The sequence below is a fragment of the Adelges cooleyi genome, unplaced genomic scaffold (assembly GCF_023614345.1).
Source record: "Adelges cooleyi isolate 19-005CV unplaced genomic scaffold, UGA_ACOO_1.1 ACOO_flye_CR_arks_rails_tigmint_CR_PRNA_821, whole genome shotgun sequence".
Lineage (NCBI taxonomy): Eukaryota > Metazoa > Arthropoda > Insecta > Hemiptera > Adelgidae > Adelges > Adelges cooleyi.
The window spans coordinates 544-9123 of NW_026096537.1; the positions used below are offsets into that span (position 1 = coordinate 544).

Genomic DNA, 8580 nt, shown 5'->3' on the forward strand with positions numbered 1-8580 from the left:
TTTTTCGAAAGTGATTTTATCACTTTCAGATTTAAAAATTCCTGTAAGCCTGTGACCTCCCCGTCCCCAATATGCCCCGACCCAACTATGCTCCGTCCCCACTATGCCCCGACCCCACTGTACTGGTTTTTTTTTTTTTTGCAAAAACTTAGTGGACCAAATAACACATATACAATATCTTGTTATATTTTGTTGGAATGGTCGACGATACATGTTTCAATCGTTTGTACTCCATAGTTTAAATTATAATCGCTTATTCTCAATAAAATTAATATTTATGTATTATATACTTCCATTAAAGCAATCTCACACAAACTATTTATACTTCACAGATTATATTATTTCAAAGCTATATTATACTTCTATTTTACTAGATTGACAATGTATAAAATAAAATGCAACTAAAAAAACCTTTTCATAGATCCTTAAAATGTAAAGGGTGGGATAGTGAAACGGGTTTTACCATTTAAATACATTAGAAAATCGCCGTTTTACTGCCTCATCATGTATATTAATTTCTTGTTATTTTCTAGAGAAAAATCGATTTTCTTACATTTAAATTAAAATAAATCGTATACTGGTACTGTGATGGAGAAAAAAATAAATTTTACCTACATTTATTACTTATTAGTTAAATATTACTAACGTGTATAGCCACTAGCAGTCGGCTGTTGCCTGTTATTTAACAATAACCGTTTATGGAGATTTTAAAAATTGTGTTTTTTTAATAATAGCATAGGAGCAGTATCATGATGTTAAATGTTCACGAGATTTAATCTAGTCATAAAATAAAGTATTATCATTTATGACTTAATTATTATTAAAAATTATCTTAATAGTAATAGTACATAGTAATAAAATAATGAAATATTTTTTTACAAAATTAGAGCTACAAGTTGATAAACTAAAAAATTAAAATTAGCACGAAGCAGATTATCTAATATTAGACAATTTAAACAATCAAGCGTGAATCTCTTTAAATGAATAACAGTATAAAAATATGCAAAACATTAGTTTTCCTTTAAAAAAATTGTGTAATAAAAAAAACATTTTGAGGCGGTATACTGCATAAAAACCAACACTTAATCTGAATCCAAAAAACAACAGTCCTCTTCATTATTTGCAGGTAGTTGGACATTAAATACTCATAGTTAACCTTCGGTAAGGTTATATAACGCAGGCTATAAAATAACGAGATAACGACAGTGGTTTTGTCGTATCAGAATCATTAATTGTCTTAAAAAGTACACGGACAGGTTTTTTTCCCAATAAATCGAGTGTCTACTATAATCAGTCACACGATTTAGTCGCCTGTGATATCATGTAATAAACACAATATTATGATACCGATCATTGGGCCCTAACCTAATCTAACACGGATAGACGTTACCAACTGATAGTTTTTAGTGTCTGTCCGTTTCTCACATCTGGTACACTGGGTTTTTAGTAAAAAAATTGAATTTGTGTAAACTTTAAGTCAAAAGTGGTACTTGAGCACAAAACCTAATAGTATCATTCTGCATAGATATAAATAAAATTGTTTTAATGATTTGATCAATTTTTTTTAAAGATTTTAGGTGTTTTTGTTAAAATATACGCAATGTGCGAAAACACGGTTTTCCGGCAATTAAAAAAAAACTGTTGTGCCGAATTTTTCACCCGCTTAATATGTTATGGATACATATGAGTTCCAACTACTGGCAAATTTTCAACCCAAAAGTTTTAAAATTACGGCCAAAAACCTCGAAAAACAAAAAGACTTGTACCCCCCTTAGAGGGCAGGAAATGGGTATATTTTGAATTTGACAAAACTGACGTGCGCGGGCATACCACGCACGTTCTTATACATTTCAACTCGATCCGACTCTTTTTCTCGATACTATAGCCAGTAAAAGTTCTAACTTAAAAACTCGTATGGTTTTTTTTTTGTTTTTTCAACTTTCGTCTGTGAAGACTTAAACTTTTTCAACTTTTACCCCCCCAAAGTACAAACTAGACAAAATTTGTGATTTATAGAGTTGCTATTCGAAGGAATTGGTCTAGTATTAAAAAAGTTACAGTGTATACAGCGAAAAAAAAAGCTCACATCAGAGTAAAACCAATACCTTCTCGCTTTGCATCGAAGCTAAAATCGTTTCAAAAAAACAATTTTATATCTAAGAAAATATATAAACAGTAAAAAAAAAACCTCCAATCGCACCTATGACTCATAGGCTGTGAGACAGTTGTTATTGAAATTTGGGTTTCAAATCAGAGGCTCAACGAAAAATGATGTTATATTAAATAAAAATGTAAATTAATTTCATAAATACATTATTTCTACTGACCCCATAAGTGTTATAACGAAACACATTTGTAAGAATTGAATCAACTTCTCACCCACACTTTCCTTCCTGTCCTAACTTTATGTGAAATAATATAACGAATTTATTTTTTACTACAAATAGTCTTATTTCACTATCCATGGCGGACCAAAACATCAACTGTTTTGCTCTTGAAAATGTCTCCATTGTGCCCCTTATCTTATCCCTTATCCTATCCTCCTAATAGACTACATCCTGTTCAACACAAATACTATTTTTGAAGTTCCTATATTGTATTATATTTTCTGGAAATTTTTTTTTTTTCGTAGGCCAGCCACTTGTATAACATTTTATCACTTCACTCAACTTAACATCATTTTTAGTTTCTTTTGCTATTTCCCTAATGTTAGTATTCTTATATTCAATTGCATATATCATTTCCTCCAATATTGCGCTCCGTCATCCTTATCACACATATAATTTCTTGACAGTAAATCTGCTAGAAACATTAACTTGCTAGGCAAGTATTCTACACATAGATCATAAATTATAAGTTTAATTTTCATTTTCTGTAACCGCACTGAAATCACTTTATTAAATTTTTTTTTAAATATTAAAACTAAAGGCGACTGATCTGTCAATATATTTTGTTTATGCCCAAATACATAATTGTGAAATACCTTTCAAGCATTTAAGATACTTGGCATCCCGTTTGTGATTTATCACATTGTATTGTTATCTCAATTTCTGGGTCAAAATTCACTAATACTTGAGAACTTGCAACTATTTGCTTGAGTTTGTCTAATACTTCAGTACGAGCTTCACTCCACAACCAATTAACAATTTTTTTTAAATAAGTCTCTCAGAGGTGTTATTAAAGTAGACATATTTAATATAAACTCTCTTAAGTAGTTAAAAGCTCCTGAAAATCTCTGTAATTCCAGTTTGCATTTAGGTGGTTTTAAAGACATTAACGCTTTATTTCTGTACTCATTTGGTTTCATTCCCCCACTGCCAAACACCATACCAATATAATTAAACTCATGCCTTTTATATTTAATCTTAAAACTATTAAACTTTATATTTAATTGTTTTGCCCTTTCTTATACCTGTATTACTACATCATCATGCAGAATTTCATCCTCTGTTGCTATAAGCAAATCGTCAAAGTATACGTACACATTGTTTATGTCACCAAAAAACTATTAATTTTTCTTTTGAAATTCCTCAAATGCACACGGCAAACCAAAAGTTTAACTTTTACCGCTTATCTCACAAAGAACCAACTAAATGATATTTGAAAATGTAAGCAAATCAAAACCCTACTCAGCTCGGAGTAATCACTGGTAGAAAAAAAAATCGTTACGAGAAGTTATTGTTTCAGAACTGAGTATCACTTGATGTTCATTGACGTTATGACTGATTTAATATTATAGTAAAGTGTTTTGCACAATACATTAATTTCTAGAATTTGGTCACGCTAAGTTAAAGAGGGTTTCAGTTATAAGTAAATGACAAAGTTCACCCTCTCGTTTTATCTAATCTGTGATTCAAGAGAGCCTTAAACATGAGGGGTCAAGGTTTAATCAATTTTCGGCATGCATTTTTAAAAAATCACCTAAACGACTTCTCATTTTGTGCAACTCGCATAAGCAGACAGCCGTTTTGAATATAATAGGCGAAACATATTGGTGGACAAAAGATGTGGCTTTGAAAACATATTTTGGAATATTTAATGACCCTTCGAATTATTCATTAATAACAGCATTCGAGTTATAGTAATACTAATTGGATTCTATGTTGGGATTTATTAACAATTACGTTAATATTAGATACTAAGTGTAGTTTAATGACATTGGTTTTCCTAACTATAATCCCCGTATGAACTTGATTCTACATTTTTATCTTGGGTTAACAAACAGTAGAATTTGATAGATTTAATGTAGCTATTCCATTTGCTGCGATCGTTTGCACGAACTGTTTTGTGAGGTTTAGTATTTAGTATACAAACAAAATATTATACTCTGCTTGTTATTATGATTCAGAATTATGTAAATATGTTGTTCATAACGAAAAATGACTAATGTTGCTGTTGTTAACAAATTCGCATAACAAATTCTGCAAAATAAATCTAGATTTTATTGTTTCGGTCGGCAATATGTAAGCCATTCGATCAGTCGTAAAAAAACCATTGAAACAGTCAGTACAACTATCATTGCAAATATTTAAGTAAGTAATAAACGAAATTGTGTTCTTATATTTAATGGTTTTATTAAAACCATGTATTTTCAAAATATGTGTTTTGAACTAACTGAAAAATATCACCAGAAATTGTTGAGTACTCATATTATTATTATTATTATAACTATTTAAGTACTTCAAAAAGAGTTATCCAAAAATTTTTTATCGATCATTTAAAATGTTTGGTACATAATTCTCAATTTAAAAATTTTTTTAGAAACATGCTTTCTAAAAAATAGTAAAAAAATTAACTAAAAAGTAAAAAAAATATTTAACTAAAAAGTAAAAAAAATATTTAACTACAAGAACAATTTACCAATTATTTGTAGCACATTTTATTTAAAATGTCATTTACTTTGAAAATAACCAAAAATTGAATACAATTTTAAATAATGTTAAACGTCTTTAATTTTCGATTAAAAATAAAAGCGTGGGTCTAATCAATTAAGTTCCTAATAAATTTATTAGTTAACATTCCAGATAATGTTTTATATATTAAGTTTTTTTGTAATTTAAATTTGGTTGAATAAGGCCCTTGCTTTTTTTTTTTAGTCAAAAGCGAGTTAAAAAAAAGCATATTGTAAAAAGTTAATAAAATTTATGTTTAAAAAGTTGCTATCAAAAAAACTAAGATTGAGGAGCTGAAAATGTATACATTTTTTGAAAATCGAGATCACATTTTTTGAAAAAAAAAATCAAATTATTAATTGAACTAAGATATTGAGTGGCCTATGATAAAATAATCACACTGTAGAAATATCGATGACCTATGCGGTTATATGGTATCGTCTATACAATGTTCTAGTGTAAACATTTATAGAAAAGATACTATTTTCTTAACTGCGACACATTAATGAATGTAGAGGAATTTAATTTATTTATTAAGAGATCTAAAATATCAACACAGTAATGAAAAATGTGTGAACTAGAATACATGACATACGTAGGTAAAAACCATTTGTTTAAATATTTTTATTGGTTTCCATACAAAATTTGTGTTTGATATAATATTTGTAACAATAAGGTACTATCATGCAAACAAATGTAAACGTTCAAAACGACAAATGATAAAACGTAATACAATCCAAAAACGATTTGTTATCCATAAAAAAAAAAACCCATTAGTAAAATTTAAAAAATTGTATTTGTAAAATACTTTAGTTTTTTTAACGTGGAAATTCAAACAAATTTTGATGATAACACTGTTAGCTTAATAGTCATTTGTCTTTTTTTCTACATTACTTCGAGTTCTTAGGCCAATAATTCCGTTTAATATGTTTTTATTTATATTATTACTTGCAGACAAAAATGAAATATATATATATCTTACTCTTCTGTGCTATTTCAAATGTTTTGGCAAATCATTCTTATGGTATGTAATTCGCTTTTACAAGTACTTACCCAAGGTACTTAGTTTACGTTTAAAAAAAGTTTAACAAAATTCAATATTCAACTTTTTTACAGATAGTACAGGCTGGAGAAGGACGCTTCATGCTACAAGTCAGTACATTTATTGTTAACAAAATACTTTTTAAGTTTTAAGACTTACAGTTTTTATACATAATTTGTTACAGACCTACTCATTGAAATACATGATGAAAAAGGTAAGACATACTTAAAATTATTAATACTATAAATTCAATGGTTTTATTGTACTTGCATTTGACCTGACTATAACGTAATTTATATTTGTGAATTATAATCTCTATGAAAAAATGCCACCAAATATTGGCCTTTGTGTGTATTTTTTTTTTTTTTTTTTAAATACTTTTTACCGAAAAACTCCAGGAATTATCAATATTAGTGAAGTCAAGGTTTGTTGACAGGCACGGCGCCAGAATTTTTTTCCTAGGGGGGCGGGAAAGGTCAATTGAATTTTTCGGAGGGGCAACCACAATAGTTTTACCTACTTCTGTCAATAAAAAACAATCATAATGATTTATCAGTGAATGACTTTAATATTTATCAGTTAAATAGTATAAAATATGAATTTATTACAGATTAAGGAAAAATATATACTAGTGTACAATTTAAGTAAGGCAGCTTTTTAAAATAAGCGTTATTTTTACCTGTCGGCCATCATATAGCTCTTATTGTACTCTATGAAAGTCGAAGTAAAAATGAAGGCTTATAAAACGCCCAACAACCAGACAGTGGAGATTATAGTTATCGTGTTATACCTACATTCTATTAAACCAAAACAATCCGTCAATAAACACTGAATTTTTGGAAAACACACACACAAACGTAAATATTATAATTATATATATATACACACACACCAAAACACATAATTATATGGACGACGGATTATTGATAACCGATTGCAAAAACACTCAAAATATATTGATAAAAAAGGCCACATTTGGTGGCAATGTCATAACTAATAACTAAATTTGTATATATAAAAATACAGTTAATCAAAATCTGGGTTTTAGGAATAATAATCAAATATTTAAAATTATACTATTTAGCAAAATATCTGGGGGGTGACCGCCCACCCTCGCCCCCCCCCTTGGCGCCGTCCCTGTTTGTTGAGGATACTAAGCTCAAATAATGCAACTTGTATTGAGAATATTTCTCAAAAGAGTCTTCCACACGAATAATATCATTATATTATAATTCAGTTTGTACAATATTAGTGATGATCTATAATAGATTTTATATAATAATTATGTAATAAAATTCCAACACGGTTTATCACTAGTTCAATGGGCCACTTTTAACTAAAAATGTACTTCTATTCAGAACACTTTTATACATATTATGTCTCATTAAAATTTCATGTGATTTTTTTAACGCAATCAATTATTTATTTATTTCAGGGACCCTTTGGAATAAAATAAAAGAAATTGTTGCACTTAATCTTCCCATGAGTAATTATTATTCTATAAGCAAACCGATTAAGTAATGAAACAATAATTGCAAAAACAATTTATCAATGCAAATTTATAAGTGATGGAAATATTAAATTTGAATCACTCAATTTTAATTCGTATATTTAACATTCTTATTATTATTAAATGTGTATTTTATACCTTGACTTTCTCCTTTAAATTTATAATTGAACATGAAATTAAGTCCAATATCGTTAAAAAATCAGTTTTTTGTAATCATAATTTCAGAGTCATTATCTCATATGTGTGCAGTATCTGGTAATAATTGAAAATATTTTCCTATATTTGTTTGTTGTTCACAATTATAAAATGTTATCGTTTTAATTTCAGACAATCCAATGGATGACTTAACATTACACCGTAATTCATGTTTCATATTTATAGTATTTCATATTACACAAAGCTTTCAGATTAGTTTTTAAACTATGAGAAAAATCATAAGCACATTCATTTTGAAATTGACAAACAGACATTAGATAAATATAAAAATGTGTTTTTTTTTTTAAATTTTAGAGATGATATTGGAGAACCAACTGCAAAAAATAGTACACAAAGGCTCAGGTAGTTATAAAATTCAACATATTTTCACATACCTTTTATAATACTGATAGTGAAAATATCGGGTAATTAAAAATAACCGTGTTTCACATAAAATTTTACTTAAAAAAGTTATAAAAAATATTTTTTATTCTTATGCGCTATACTTATTTTAGTTTGTAAGTACTAATTTTTCAAATTTATTGTTTAACCGACAGTATGAGTTTTAATTGAACGAATTTGACCATTTTCACCAACAATGAGTTACTTAACTCCGTTGTTGAATAAAATTACTGAATCTTAAACGGGATTGTGTGCAATAGAGTGATGTAAACCAAAAATCTTTACTAATATTTTTTTGTATAATCTAATATTTTTGGTGTACCCTCGTTAATTAATCTTAAAGTTTACACTGGATGAACAAGTGTACAAATTTAAATGAATGAAAATGAAAAATAAATAAAATAATGGAAAATTTGTAAAACCTTATCGGCCGCTCGACCATTAGTGTCTTTTTTATTAGATAATATTCTATCTACACGTTTTACGCATAAGACTCTAGTACTTTTTCTTAATAAAATCACATTCTAGCGTGGATTGTT

The 8580-nt window shown here is 28.1% G+C and overlaps 1 long non-coding RNA gene across 1 annotated transcript; it reads left to right on the forward strand.

Moving 5' to 3' along the window:
- Nucleotides 1-4416: 4416 nt before the first annotated feature.
- On the forward strand, nt 4417-7699 carry LOC126846026 (uncharacterized). The gene is made up of 6 exons (XR_007686855.1): nt 4417-4532; nt 5847-5916; nt 6009-6044; nt 6119-6148; nt 7370-7420; nt 7670-7699. It is a non-coding gene; the product is annotated as an uncharacterized LOC126846026 (long non-coding RNA).
- Nucleotides 7700-8580: the final 881 nt, after the last annotated feature.